Source organism: Canis lupus, chromosome 7 (assembly GCF_003254725.2).
Source record: "Canis lupus dingo isolate Sandy chromosome 7, ASM325472v2, whole genome shotgun sequence".
NCBI lineage: Eukaryota > Metazoa > Chordata > Mammalia > Carnivora > Canidae > Canis > Canis lupus.
This window is the reverse complement of record NC_064249.1, coordinates 62,608,692-62,623,552: the sequence shown is the minus strand read 5'-3', so window position 1 is coordinate 62,623,552 and position 14,861 is coordinate 62,608,692.

Below are 14,861 nucleotides of genomic sequence, written 5' to 3'. Positions count from 1 at the left end.
AAGTGAAAAAGCTGAAATCTAGGGAACACAATCATGTGAAGTCTTTTAACTCACATGTCTGCAAGTTGATGTTGGGTATTGGCTGGGACCTCAGCTGCTAAAGCCACTGTAAGACCTATGCATCCTTTTTAATAAGGATATTTCACTTCCTCAAAGCCTAGTATCCAGGTTCATGAGCGAACCTCTCAAAAAGAAAACTCCAGGAAGAAAATATAGAACCTTTTATGCCTAGCCTTGGAAATCACTCAGCATCACTTCCACCTTACTCTATTGGTTAGAACAGAGTTACTAAGGCCAGCCTATATTCAAGATGAGGAGAATTGGACTCTGTCTTTTGATAGGGTCAAAATATAGAGTCATAAAATGTTAAAGAATTTTCAGACATATTTTTAAACCACCACAGTTTACAAATATACTAAGCCAATCCATCTGTGAACCAAGCTTAGCTTTTTTCTTCCATTGTCAGCTGTTCATGAGAGACCTCTCATTCGTCCATGAATGTGATCTAAGAGAGAGGTACTAGTATAACAGTGCAGATGACATGACAGTCTCGAGCACCTGCTTGTGCAACTTACTTTGCCTTCTGGTTCTACTTGGGCTGGATCCCAGATGTATCATTTCCATCTTACAATGGATAGCTGCTAGGCTTGTCCAACTTTATGGCTTGGTAGGTCTGACAAAAACCTATCTCATAATAGGAAGTTCTGGCCATATGGTCACTTGATTATACATTGTCAGGTGTTCCATCTCTACCAGGGCCCAGCAGCTGGCTAGGAGCTAATTTTTGAGTGGCACATAATTACTCACTATAGATGGCATGCCCTTGCTCCAGAACTCCAGGGCTTGCCATAAAATCCACTGAGTGTCTTTTCCCACATCAGGCACATCTAAAATTACAGGATAAGCCAAATTGTATATCCCAATTGGCAGGACTGCTAGCCTAGCATCCTGGACCTGCTACAGAGCTTTATTCTGTTCTGGGCCTCATACAACGCTGATAGTCTTTCATGTGGAAGACATTACCATCAAACCCAAAAAGAGACCACTGTACTTCTTTCTTTGTGATGAGAAGTATGAGACACAATAATTATCGCTGTTTTTGTTACTTTGGAATAGAAAATCCTGGTATGTGCCAGACCAATGCATTTCTGAAACTTCACTATGATGATTAGCCCCTGTATCTTCACAGCGTTCATCTCATATTCTCTTAAGCACATGTCTTAATGTGGTTTCCAATATACTTACTGTTTCTTGCTACATCTAGTCAAGTTAGCATAATGTCATTGATGTAATAGAAAAGTATGTTCTGCAGGATGTTCAGACAGAGCAGGTCTCTTCAGACTATATTATGACAAAGAGATGGCTATTAACATTTGTCTTTATAAACTGTAAATGGATACTACTTTTATTACAACAATCATGTCTGACTTGCTTCTGGTAGTTAAATGCAACTGTGTCTGTGTCTCTATCCAGGGTGTCTCATGCCTCTATTACTTTGAGATGCTATCATCCTTATTACTCTCAGTAAACCCAGTTCTAGGTATCTGTTTTTCCAATTAAATAGAGAGAATGCTATCAACCAAGAAATTTCAGGGTCTCATTCTTTCCCAATTTTTACCCTGGTATTGGCACCAGTAAACCTGTCTAGATTGAGGTTTAAAATATCTCTGGAGGTTCCCCTACTTTTATGTTTGAGTCTTGGGTCTGAACATTGGCTTTTCCTGCTTTCCAGCAGCCAAAAAGGCCTTCTTTTACATATTTAGCCTTTAATTGTTGATTAACTAATCTCGACTATTCACTACCTTTTTCTAAAGCACCAGTTTTCCCTGGCAATAGCCATCTAACTTAATTGTTCATATGATTATCATTTTCCCCTATATTTTTAAAATGCTGGCTGCGTTGCAACCACTAGTACATTTCTTTTCATTGGCCTACCCATTTTAGTTGATGAGTGATGAAAACTTCAACAGTATTACTGCTACCTTTTGCAGGATCAATCTAGCCCTAATCCACTACCACCAGTGGGGGGTACTTACTGCCAGCAGACCAGAGGTTAATCTAGCCCTAGAATCCTCTCTTAGTGTGTGCTTTCTCAAACCACCCTACTTTTGGCATGACTGTTGCAGATTGTGTTCCCAAGAAAGCAGATTCTGAAATGAATATTAGCATGAAGAAAATTTATTAGATAATGTTCTCAAGATCAACACATATGAAGGAAGGAAGGAGGCAGGATTGCAGAGAGGGAGAAAATGGGCTGCAATGCATTCTTAGCAAAATTTCACCCAATCTCATAGAGAACCTTTTAGGTAGGCTGATCCTTCTCAGTTGTCCCATGTTAGGATGAGAGGGCTAGGCCTGACTTCTAAATAAACCAGGTATTGGAAAGGGCACATGAACCTGGACAAGGCAGCTCTCTTTTCCCAAGGGTAATTTCTGGAGAGGGCTGACAGCTGACTGCCATCAGGTAAAAGCATTCCCAGCTGGAGGAATTAAGTCCATTCCTGAAGGAGGATCTGGGCAACACATCACATTACCCACTGCTTAAGGATAGAAAAAGATATACAGATTCATAATCACGTAAATATAAATTTAAACAATTAGCTACCTCTTATGGCCATCAGATTATCAGAGATGTGGGAAAACAGGAGCCTTTATATACTACATAGAGAATGTAAATGAGAATGAGAGATGAGGATATAAATAAGTATAAATATTCTGCACATAACTTGTCATTATTTAACAAAATTAAATAAACATATACCTTATGACTCAACAATCCCATAAAACATCCAACACTGGTCTATAAAGTTACATGAACAGGAATAATCATCACTGTGCTATTTGTGGTAATGGAAACTAGGAGTAAACTAGGTCAACATCACTAGAAAAATACATAAGCAAAATAGGGTGGTTTTAACATGTAAGAGTGAGTGTCTACAGCAAAGAGGGGCAGGGGAATGGGAACTATGTAAAGAAATAAAGCTGAAAAATAAGTAAAATAAAGAGAGGTCATGAATGAACCAATGATTAACTCAACCCTTGGCCCCTAAGGTCCATGTAATGAGCACATTAATGTAAATATATTAAACAATTTGGTGCAAATTTTCTTTTAGGTACATTTGAAGTTCAAAACCTAATAGGAAGGAAGTTAAGTTGGTTTGAAGAGTACTCCTAGAAAAATTCCCTCCAGTTCAAAAGATACCTTACAAAGTTTATGCTTAGAATGACACAGTTTCCTACCTACTTAGACACTTGCAGATACATCTAGTTCCTAGAATATAGTAAGTACTCTATAAATGTTGAGAGAATGAATAGTGAGTAAATACATAAATGAATCAATAAAGTAAGCAAGCCTATATTTGCACAAATAAATGAAGAAGAGGATGACAATGAGTGCAAGACTTAACCACATTCTGAAAAAAAACCCAAAACAACCAACCCTGGAGCCCAAATATTTCAAAAGAACACAGAAGAGATAAATTGGGAATCTAGAGGAGGAAAACTTCTATGTGGTCATCCCAGCTTCACTGTTCATGAGATGGCACAGACCGGACACCAAAGCCGATTACAAAAGGTTATTATTTGCCTGTTCAACTTGCCTGTTCAACAGATTCTAATAGAGTCCTTCTTTCCCTCTAATAATTTTCTAGAAGGAGCAAAGGAATGTGAGCACCCCACTCTTCTTACCACCCATCCCAACAAGAAAAAGAGGAAGGCCTCCTTGCTACTTCATGACACACTTTGTCATGAGAATACAGGCTCCACTAGATTCTTTTCTAGTCTGTGCATCATCTTGAGGACAGTTACACCAAATCCCTCCCTTCCAATCTTTATGCCAACACACACCACTTATAGTGTCACCCTCCCCATTAATGAGCCCCACCCTTGACAGCTCTTAAAGATTGTCAACTGGAAAGAGCATATTAAAATCAACCAGCCAGCCTAACAAGAAATCAGCAGAAACTGAAAATAGAAATTGCTGTTCCCTTTTCAAGGACCAAGCCCAACAGGGATTCTCCTGAAAATTCCCAAGGGCTGCCCAGGGCAGTTTTTGGCCCCTCTTCTGATCTGATCTCTCTGCCCCTCCTAAGATACTGGCTGGTCTCTAAGACAATTCATAATAGAAAAATATTAGAACATCTTTTTACATTAATTTACCTCTTTTTTAAGTCTATATTTGTGGTTACTTTATATTTTACAGGCTATATAATCACCGTGGTAAAGATGTATAACTTACAAAGCAATAAATAAACATACACCAGCAGAGCATGCTTAAATAATTTACTGATGGGGCAAGATTCTGAAGGCCTGCAACCCGTGTCCTTCGTCTCCAAGGTCTGGACAGAGTCCTGTCCTGTTCCTCCACCCAGTTGGCCAGGGACCATCAGACTTGTTCCTGCCAGCTCCATTCTTCAGCTTTTTTATTGTTTGTCTTTGTCTTGGTTCTAGACCAAATTCCTGTAAAGTCCTTCCTTTGCCTGGCACATGGCTGTTATTAAAGCTTTTATCTCTTTCCCAGACTGAAAGGCCTTTGGTTTTCAATATTCTTTCTGTGCCTTCAATGGATCTGCCAGGTCTCCCTCAGGGCTTGGCCTCTGATCTCCAGCTGTGGCCAGGCAGACAGGGGAGGAAGGCTTTGGGGAAGCACAGATCTGCCCTTACTTTCCTGTGCTCCCAGTAGCATCCCCCTTCACTCCCCATTCCCCATCTTATGGGTCCACTCAATGCTCCCAACATGCTGCCAGGAAACATACTATAATTACTTCTTGAAAGGAATGTCCCTTCCTCTATTCTAGAAGCTCTCTCCTTTCTGGATTTTATAGATGTGAACATCTTCATTATGATGTATCGTAGACCAGACACCACCTTGCCTTCTGCTAGGTTGCATAAATAGAATCTAAGTAGGATATTGATGCACATACACAATAAGGGAGACTCTATTTCTAATAATTAAGAAGGAAAGGGAAAGAAAATCTAAATAACCTAAAGATCAATAAAAATCAAAACCAAGTATTAAAGATTGAATCAAAGTACTAAAAAATAAGTGCTGGTATGAGCAAGAAACTTGAGAGTCCGAACATGGCGCCTATCCCATAATAGGTTTTCGATAAATATTGATTATTCCTGATTGAACATTATTCATTCAAGGCAGAAAAAGTCTTTTCCTTTAATATTGCTTTTGACTGTGTTTTCATTAAAAAAAAGATCCATAAATGTGTCTCCTATGATTTTCTTATAATTAGACATGGAGTACATAACAAAATCAGATTTGTGTGAATTGAACACCACCCCACCTGAGCAGGGAAAGTTGAATTTTGGAAAGATCTAGAAGCACTCTGTCTGGGGCTTAGAAAGGTATTTCATTTATTTTCCAAACTGGGACACTCTTGAGAGTAAAAGGAGATACCATTAATAAATACAGTGAGACAACAGACATCAAGAGAATGTCCCAGACAAATTAGACATCACATGGTTATCATATGACCCACCAAACTGAAGATGACATTGATTTGAATCCAAACATATACAGTGATTGATTTCTCATTACATTATTCATTATCACCCAATGAATTACATAACTCAGTACTTCCGGGTTAGTTAAGACCAAAAGGAAAGGAAAATCCTAAACTTGAATAAATTAAATCTGCCACAATGATTTGTTGACTTGTAATCAGAATTGCAGTCTAATAAATTTCTTTTTCTCTGAGTCAGTCGCATATTTCATTACCTGATTCTTTTTTTTTTTTTTTAAGATTTTATTTATTTATTCATGAGAGACACAGAGAGAAAGAGAGGCAGACACACAGGCAGAAGGAGAAGCAGGCTCCCTGCAGGGAGCCTTATGTGGGACTGGATCCTGGAACTCTAGGATCCTGGAACTCCAGGATCAGCCCCAGGGCTGAAGGCAGACGCCAAACCGCTGAGCCACCCGGGCTGCCCTCATTACCTGATTCTACTACTAAATGTTACAATTAATATTAGTTCTTACTTTCTTACTGTCTAAGAAGCTTTAGAAATGAATGGCCATTCACTACTTTGTAAACCAATGAATTTCTTCTATTTTCTGACACCAAATTCCAGCCTCTGCCCCACACTGGTCTCTCCCCTTCTCCACCTCTGGGTCCCATTATAGACAATTTTTCCTCCATCTCTTTCTTCTGTTCTCACATTATATGCCCTCTGGGAAGTCTAAGTGGCTCTCCCAGCCATCTAGTTATAAATGACACTTAAATCTTCACCTCCTGTCCAGATCTCATTTTTGTCCTGAGCTCCTAACCTATGTAACTGACTGCTACTGGACTTCTCTACTTAAATGTTTCCCAAGAACCCCCAAGAATTGAATAAAGTTCAAGATGTTCAAATCTGTGTTCAACATTTCAACATTTCAACATCTCAACAATGCCCCCAATCCTCCTCCTTTGGTGTTCCCTGTCTCCAAAAACAGCACCACCATGAAGCTAAAACCCATGTTTCTTCCTCAAGCCCATGCTCTTTTACTATATCCATTATCAGTTTGCCAAGTCTTATCAATTCTATCTCTCAAATGTCCTTTTTTCTCAGTCTTCACCGTGACCAGTCTTGGCTAAACTAGCACCATCTCCCAACCTCTGAACCAATCATTCATTCCCCCTCCAGACTTGCCTCCTCTAATGCCTTTCTACTTTACAGTAAAAGTGATTTCTAATAGCACAAATCTATTCCGTTTGCTTTTCTGCTTCAAACTGCTCTCTGGCTCTTAAATGTAGTTTGAGCAATATCATTTGAATGTCCCCCCACTATCTGGCCCGCCCACCTCTCCACACTCCTCCCCGCCCCCCTTTCCCTTTTGTGCTCTATCCTGGCAATCCCTAACATCATCAGACTCGCACTTGCTTCTGACACATCCTATTGCCGCTGCTGGGACATTTCCTGCTTCATCTAACTTACTCCTACTCATCCTACTGCTACTGACTCAAATATTTCCTCAAGGAGCCAGTGTCTAATTCCAAAACTGTATTAGGTTTCTTCCTATGTGTTCCTATAATACACTTTCTTTGTATTAGTTGAAACTCATGAAACTGCCTGTTTTAAGTCAGTAACAGTCAAATAAAAGAAAATTCATATAGTTGAAGCTAATACTTGCATCTGCTAAACTGTAAATTCCCTGAGGGTAGCAACCTGGCCTATTTCATACACTGTTTCACACAGTTCCTAGCCCATGGTAGATAGCAGATATTTGTTGAGTGAATAAATGAATGAACGAACAAATAAATTAACTACGATTTCTAGAAATGGGTCATCATTTTAATTGATCTAACTTGAAGTTACAACTATTTTCTTTTGAACAATTATGTTTTCTGTTGCACAAGTGTTTGTCCACTCAGATTAAATACTGAAAAAATATATTCTGAGTTTTCAGCAAAATGCAATTAGGTGAACTGATAAGTAGCATCTTGGTCTGTAGAGCAAGCACAAACCTGGACTAATTTTATTTAGGTTACTACTTTTGATGACAGTGACGGAAGGCAAAGAATCCAGGGAAAACTGGACTCAAAAACTCTATATATTCTAAAATTATTTAGCTTCTATGAGAAGTCCTATCATGATGCCTTTGAAAAGGTGACTCCCAAAGTTTTAATTTGAAAAGGACTTTAAGAATGGGATACTTTGAATAAGTATCATCCAAAAGGCCTATCACTTTGAATATTGCATAGCCTCTCAAAAGATGAATATGGGCATGCTAGCACTCTGCTAATTCCCATTAACTATGGCAATCCTTAGCGAATTGCTGCTTTAATGAGGACGTCATTGCGTATACAGTGTCTGCAAACAGAGGAGTGTACCTTTGCTTCAGTTCTTCTGACAAGTGTAGTTTTGCCTTAATTATTTATGACCATACACCACAGCATAGGAGTGCTCACGAATATTTTGTATGAGTAATGAAGTTTTAATAATAAGAGCCTTCATTCCATCCTTCTGCTGCTAAAGCTTACAGGGGAGCAGGGTGAGAATTTAAGGTTTTTGTGGATTAGTGAACTGGGAATTAGCAGGATTCCCTAGGATAGAGTTCTAAATAATACAATGAAAATAAATATCTACAAGTACAATTCTTATTTTTTCAAGCTCTTTAACAGCCCTCAGAAGACCCTGGATGAACCACAAGGAAAATGATAAGAAATGAAGCAGCTAATGATAACAATAATTACGATAATAATACTGCTTATATAACTCTTTATGGGTATGTCTACACAAACATGTGAGATGGATGTTGAGACGATTTCTAAATAATTCAGAGCAAATAGCTTACAAGTGTGTGCAGAGGGCAGCTGGGAAGATGAGAGTTCATTTGATCAGAATCCTCCAGTCTATATTGGTCAGATTAGCTGAACAATTTCTCATATTTCTCTTGAAAACTTCCAACTCTGTTTTAAGCTCGGTTCTGCCTATAATTTATTTTTGATGATGGCCAAGTCTTTTAATCTCTCCTAGAATAAATTTCTTTATGTTCAGCAGAGGGAGATCCAGTTGAGACTGTTTGTGGCATCTTTCCCAGCCCTCGTGTTTTTGGTTTTACAACATTTGCAATCATAGACCCATTGTCTCTTACTCTTTCACGAATAACGTATTGAGCAGCTATGTGTATAGCAGATCCTATAATAAGGACCAAAGAGAAGTTCATCCATAAAATTGCTTAAAGACAATATTAAGCTGTTTACCACAAAGCCCCTTTTCATTCTCCAATCTTCTGCACCTATGTGTCACACACAACCACTCCTGTTTTGTCATTTGTTTTCATCAGGACCATGGGGAAATATGGAGGGCTTGACAAAGTGTTTTCAGAAGCATAGGGTATATGTGATGTCCTCCTCCTTTCTTCCTCAATCCTCAGAGCATTCTCGACGTTGGCCAATAGCATGAATCTTTCTCTGTGTTTCTCACCTAGCACCGCCGAAAGGCAGCCTCCTGTACTCACTCAACTAAATAAAGAACATCTGATAGCAAAGGAGCTCCTGTGACTCAACAACTAGAAAAGAAAAGAAACTGCCATCCAAGGCTAAGGACATTCCAGAATGAAAGATGTACCAAACACCCCACAGGGCAAAAAGAGAGTGTACAATGGCTATATTAAGTAATTTCTAGGAACTAATAAGAGTAGCCAGTTTGAGTTGCCCCCCCCAAAAAAAAGAACAAATAACAATTCATTGTAGACAATAAAATGAGTGGAAAATACAGAGCAGGAAAAAGACATTGTAAATTATTGGATCTGCCAGATTGAGTTTTTTAGTTATACCACAGCCTTAGCCAATGGCACTACAAAAAAGGAGAAAAGCTGACATGTGAAAAATTCACTGCCTTGAGGACATGGGTTTAGTCCACACACTACCCTGAGTATAACTCCTTGGTAAGTAATTTTATATTAAAATAAGATTTTATTTTCTTTGGCTGGAAAATTATATGTGAGAGTCCTTGCTCTTGTGTATAAAGGGTTCTAGGCCTTGAGTCAACACGTCAATCTTTGGTCTTTCTCATAACACTGGTTATTCTCATTTATATCAACAAACTCTAAAAATGGCTACATTCAACCATTCAACCAATACTTATTGAGTGCCTATCATAAGTCAGGTCCCTACCTTAAGTGTGAAGTATACAGCAGAGACGTAACAGATATGGCCTTTGACCTAATGGAGCTCAGAGTCTACGGGGGAGATAGACAATAAGCAAACACAAAAAATAAATAAAGCAATTTTTTTTAAACTCTGAGTATTTTTGAAAAAGTATAATGGGGACAAGGATAGGAAGCATCTAATTAAAGGAAAGACTTCCCTGGGGAAGTGACAGTTGATCTGAGACCTAAGGGATAAGGAGTTAGTAGGGAACACATAATTAGGGCACATGCTAAATACCAACCATGCTGACACTGGAGTGGGTTTGGCATACGGAGTGAAATACCTGTGCGTGCAAATGGAGATTTACATTTTCAAAAAGCTGCTTTGTTTATAAAAATGTAATAAATGCATGGTGATTTTTAGGCAAAAATAAACTGATATGGTGGGAATAACTTTGATCAAACCTGAAGAATATGGTTTCTTGTCAATGTTAAAAAAAATTAATCTCTGAATAATAAAATACTTGCCTTCATCTGGATATCTGTCTTATTTTCACATTCAATTTTAAAATTACATCTAAAGATCTCCAAAGACCTTTTTCTATGGCCTTCTTTCATACTCTACTCCAATTCTCAACTACCCTAAGTGCCAGTAATACTTCTTCATAGCACATTGCTTAAGAGTTTTCTTTTTGTATGTGTCTTCAATAAGACTGTGTATATGCATATTTACATAATAAAGTGTAATCACCACTCCGCCTAAAAGCCTTTGGTATAATTTTAAAGACTGTTAGCAAATTCTTTCTCTTTTCTCTAGGATATATTATATTTAGAGATCCACATGAGTGTAAAAAAATCATTATGGCGTATTTGCCCAGTTTCTGTTCTGGTATTTATTACTAGAAAATTTATTACTAGAAAACTACTAGAAAATTTATTACTAGAAAATCCCGCCCATTTATATACATATATGACACACATATGTACCTGGCACAGGACCAAAAAAAATAAGACAATGAGATTGTTCATAAACAATGAATTCACATTTGACCTGTAAAATGGGCACAAACAAAATGCCATCTATAAAACATGTGTATAGCAAAGCCATCTAGCACTACCAAGCATTACTGTTTCTCTATTCACAAACTTGATCACTTCCCAAGGCTGTTCTCTCTTTCCTATTTCTTTTTTCCCTTCTCTGGCCTGCTGCCACACTTGCATTACCAGGGTTACACGTAATTTATAGTACCAGCCTAGACCTTTTGGTAATCTCTTTTCTTATGAATTACCACCACATGCTCTCAACATTAACATTTTCCTCCTAGATTTATTCATTATCCCTTCAGAGTCTCCTTCATTTAAAACCAAATTCTTTACCCGAAAAACAACAAATAGAGCAGAGGTGTTCCTGAAATCCAATATTGCTTTGATATAATTCTGTAATTGTACATCTATGGTGTCTGTAATGTTTCTGTGTTTACGTGCCTCTTCAGTCTCTTGTCTATTTCTCTTATTACCATATCCATGCAACCTGCTTATAAAAGCTGTCAAAACAACACAACATATAAACTCGGAACAGGTTCAATGAACTGTTTCAGCTGCTTTTTCTTCTCATTTCCTTCCACTAGCTTCAGGAATCCTTGGGTTTCGGCAGTGGGAATTGCAAAACCCTCAGGGCAAGTCCCTTTGTGGCTCATTCTGCATCTTATTTAGTGCTGGTATCCAGAGGCTATAAGTAATTCCAAACAGGCTGGCGCCACAGCTCAGGTGACTCCAAACATCATTCAAGTTTGTCGATATTCTCCCTAACTTCACCCGAATAAGGGATCCGTCATCAAGGACTAACAGAGCAGGGGGGGGCATTCAGCTACCCCGTTTCCGCCTGGAGCACCGGCAGGGTGGACAACTTAATGAGACCGAACTCGAGGCCTCGTGAACTACCCTCGGTTCCCCACTCAGAAGGAAAGTAAAGGCTTTAAGTGCACAGGGTGGATTCAAGTTAGACGCAAAGATAAATCCTCTGAGAACATGGTAAACACTCGAATATGTTACCAAAGGAAGCTGAAGAATATATTTCCCTGGTGGATATTTGTTTATTTTTTTTTAAGTACATTTTCTCCATCGTCTGAGCTTGCAGACAGATGGTCCTGCGAACCCCGGGAAACAGCCTTGGTGACCTTTGATGCATACCTGGCTCCCGCCCATCTCTCCCTAAATGTCACATCCTCAGAGAGGTTTCTCCCTCCCTCCTGTCCCACAACTCCCTCCTTGTCTTTCTCCTTTTACCCTAAGGGTTCTCCTTTCCACCTCTTATAACAACTTGTAATTACACACCTACACTTGTTTTTTCTGCAGCGAGCCGGTTATTAAACGCTCGCCAGCACACCACTACCGCCCCTAATTGTTCTTGCCGCTTCCCTTCACCCTCCGCAAGAGCAGTCAAATTGACCCCTTAAAAACTTGAACCAGGGGGCCTGGGTGGCTCAGTGGTTGAGCGTCTGCCTTCGGCTCAGGCTGTGACCACAGGGTCCTGGGATCGAGTCCCGCATCCCCGCAGGGAGCCTGCTTCTCCCCCTGCCTATGTCTCTGCCTCTCTCTCCATGTCTTTCATGAATAAATAAATAAAATCTTTAAAGCCCCCAAACTCGAAGCAGATCAAGCCATGCCTCTGCTCAAAAAAATCTCCAGTAGCTTTCCATCTTACTCAGTTGAAAAACAAAATTCTGACCACAGATAAAAAATCCCCATATGATCTTCCCAGCCCTACTGTCTCCTGTGTTTTTCTGATCTGGTCTTCTTTCCTCGTTGCTCATACTTGCTCCTATCACGCTGCAGCCCTGCTGTTCCTCAAACATACCAAGCATGCTCCTGCCTCGGGGTCATTGCTTTCGCTTCTGTCTGCCTGGACAGCTTTCCCCCAGATGGAAGCTTGGCTCCCTCTCTCACTTTGTTCACTTACTCCCCTTCCATCCAAGTCACCAGCTCAGACTGATCTCTGACTATTCTATGCAAAATAGCACCCACCACCACCATGCCACCTTCCTCTCCTCTTTACTGACTTTCTTTTTTTTCCACAGCAGGCATCACTGGTTTACATATTGCATACAGATCAGTGTTCAGGCCTTTGCTACTCACCTGCGCTCCTCGCTTCTCCCTCCCTCTGCAAACTGCATTTGCTTGGTTCTCGTGGCCAACTGACTGCCAGCAAGGGCCAGCCTTTGGGAGGCACCTGCTGAAGACTAGAGGGAAGAAAGAATAGAGAGGCCAGCATATTTCTTCCTCTGCCTCACTGTGTTTTCAGGTGACATCGACAACGATGACCCCAGGTTCCCTGATGACTTCAACTTGTACCCACATAACTTTTCCCTCAGTGGTCCCAGTCGCCCATAAGCATCTTTATTCCTGGGCTCTGGGAAGCCTACTTCCAATCATCTCCCAGTCCCAGAAATGATGGCCGTTCATCTCAGAGTTGAAGCCCAGTTGCTTCTGAGGTTTTTCAGTGCTTCCAAATATTTGAAACGCAGTTCTAATATTAAACTCCCTGTTTGGAGGTGCATGAGTGGCTCAGTTAGCTGAGCATCCAACTCTTGATTTTGGTTCAGGCCATGATCTCAGGGTCATGAGATTGAGCCCCATGTTGGGCTCCATGCTGAGCATGGAACCTACTTGGAATTCTCTCTCTTCCTGTCTCTCTTCCTCTGCCCCTCCCTCACCTCCATGTATGTGCTTTCTCTCTAAATAAATAAATAAACAAACAATAAGTAATATAGTAAAAAAAAAAAAAAAACGAAAGAAAGAAAGAAAAAAGAAAACTCCTGGGGCACCTGGGTGGCTCAGTTGGTTAAGTGTCCACCTTGGGCTCAGGTCATGATACCAGGGTCCTGGCATCCAACCCTGAGTTGGGCTCTCTGCTCAGCAGGGAGTTGCCTTCTCTGTCTCCCTTTGCCCCTCTCTTCCCCATTTGTTATCTCTCTCTCTCTCTCTCTCTCTCTCTCTATATATATATATATATATATATCAAATAAATAAAACCTTTAAAAAAACACATAAAGAAGATGTGGTATATGTATACAATGGAATGTTACTCAGCCATCAGAAACGACAAATACCCACCATTTGCTTCAACATGGATGGAACTGGAGGGTATTATACTGAGAAGTAAGTCAATCAAAGAAGGACAAACATTATACAGTTTCACTCATTTGGGTAATATAAAAGATAGTGAGAGAGAATAAAGGGGAAAGGAGAGAAAATGAGTGGGAAATATCAGTGAGGGAGACAGAACATGAGAGACTCCTAACTCTGAGAAACCAACAAGGGGTAGTGGAAGAGGAGGTGGATGGGGGATGGGGTGACTGGGTGACAGAAACTGAAGGGGGCACTTGATGGAATGAGCACTGAGTGTTCTACTATGTGTTGGCAAATCGAACTCCAATAAAAAAAAATACAAAAAACCCCACCACCTCCCTCTTTTGAAACACCTACAGTGGGCTGTTACCCTAATTAGATCTTACAGTACACCCACCTATCTCTTTCATGAGGCTAAAGAAAAGTGGTAACCAGTCACTCTTCTCCACCAGGAACAGTGTTGTTCTCATTTTTTACTTGGCTTGCACCAGGTCCTCTTTAAATATCATTTCCTTAAAGAGATCTTTCCTTCCCACCTGTTTTACTTAGATCCTCCATCTTTGTGCTCTCTTATTCTGTTTTCATTTCCATTTCTTATAACAACTTATAGTTGTACACTTATTCACCTGTTTATTTGTGTAATGTCTCCTTCTACCACCCAACTAGACATAATAAGGATCTCTTCTTTCTTATTCAATACTCTTGCCCAGCTCCCATTATGGTGCCTGGCCCACACTAGATGATCTATGAGTATAAATCAATGAATGAATAATAATAAATGATCTTAGTTTGGACTAATAAATGAATTTAGATTGGACTGCACAGTGTTTTGCATACATACAATACATTTTTGCATATGGCCTTCAAGAGTCTTGATTCCAGTATCAACATGAAAGCAAATGAAGCAAGCATATTCATGTGATTTAAGCACACCAACTTGCCTAGTGTGGCAAAAATGGAGAGAAGGCCCCAAATGGAACTACGAGCAAATGATGCCCTTTACAATAAGGTTCTTCGTCTCTGGGTTTTGTTTTTTGTTGTTTATGTCTTTTTGCATGTTTTCCTGTTTTATTTGTTTTTGTAGTAATTTCATGGTATTTTTTTCCCCTCTAATCTAAAGTGAACTGAACTATCAAAGGGTAAGAGC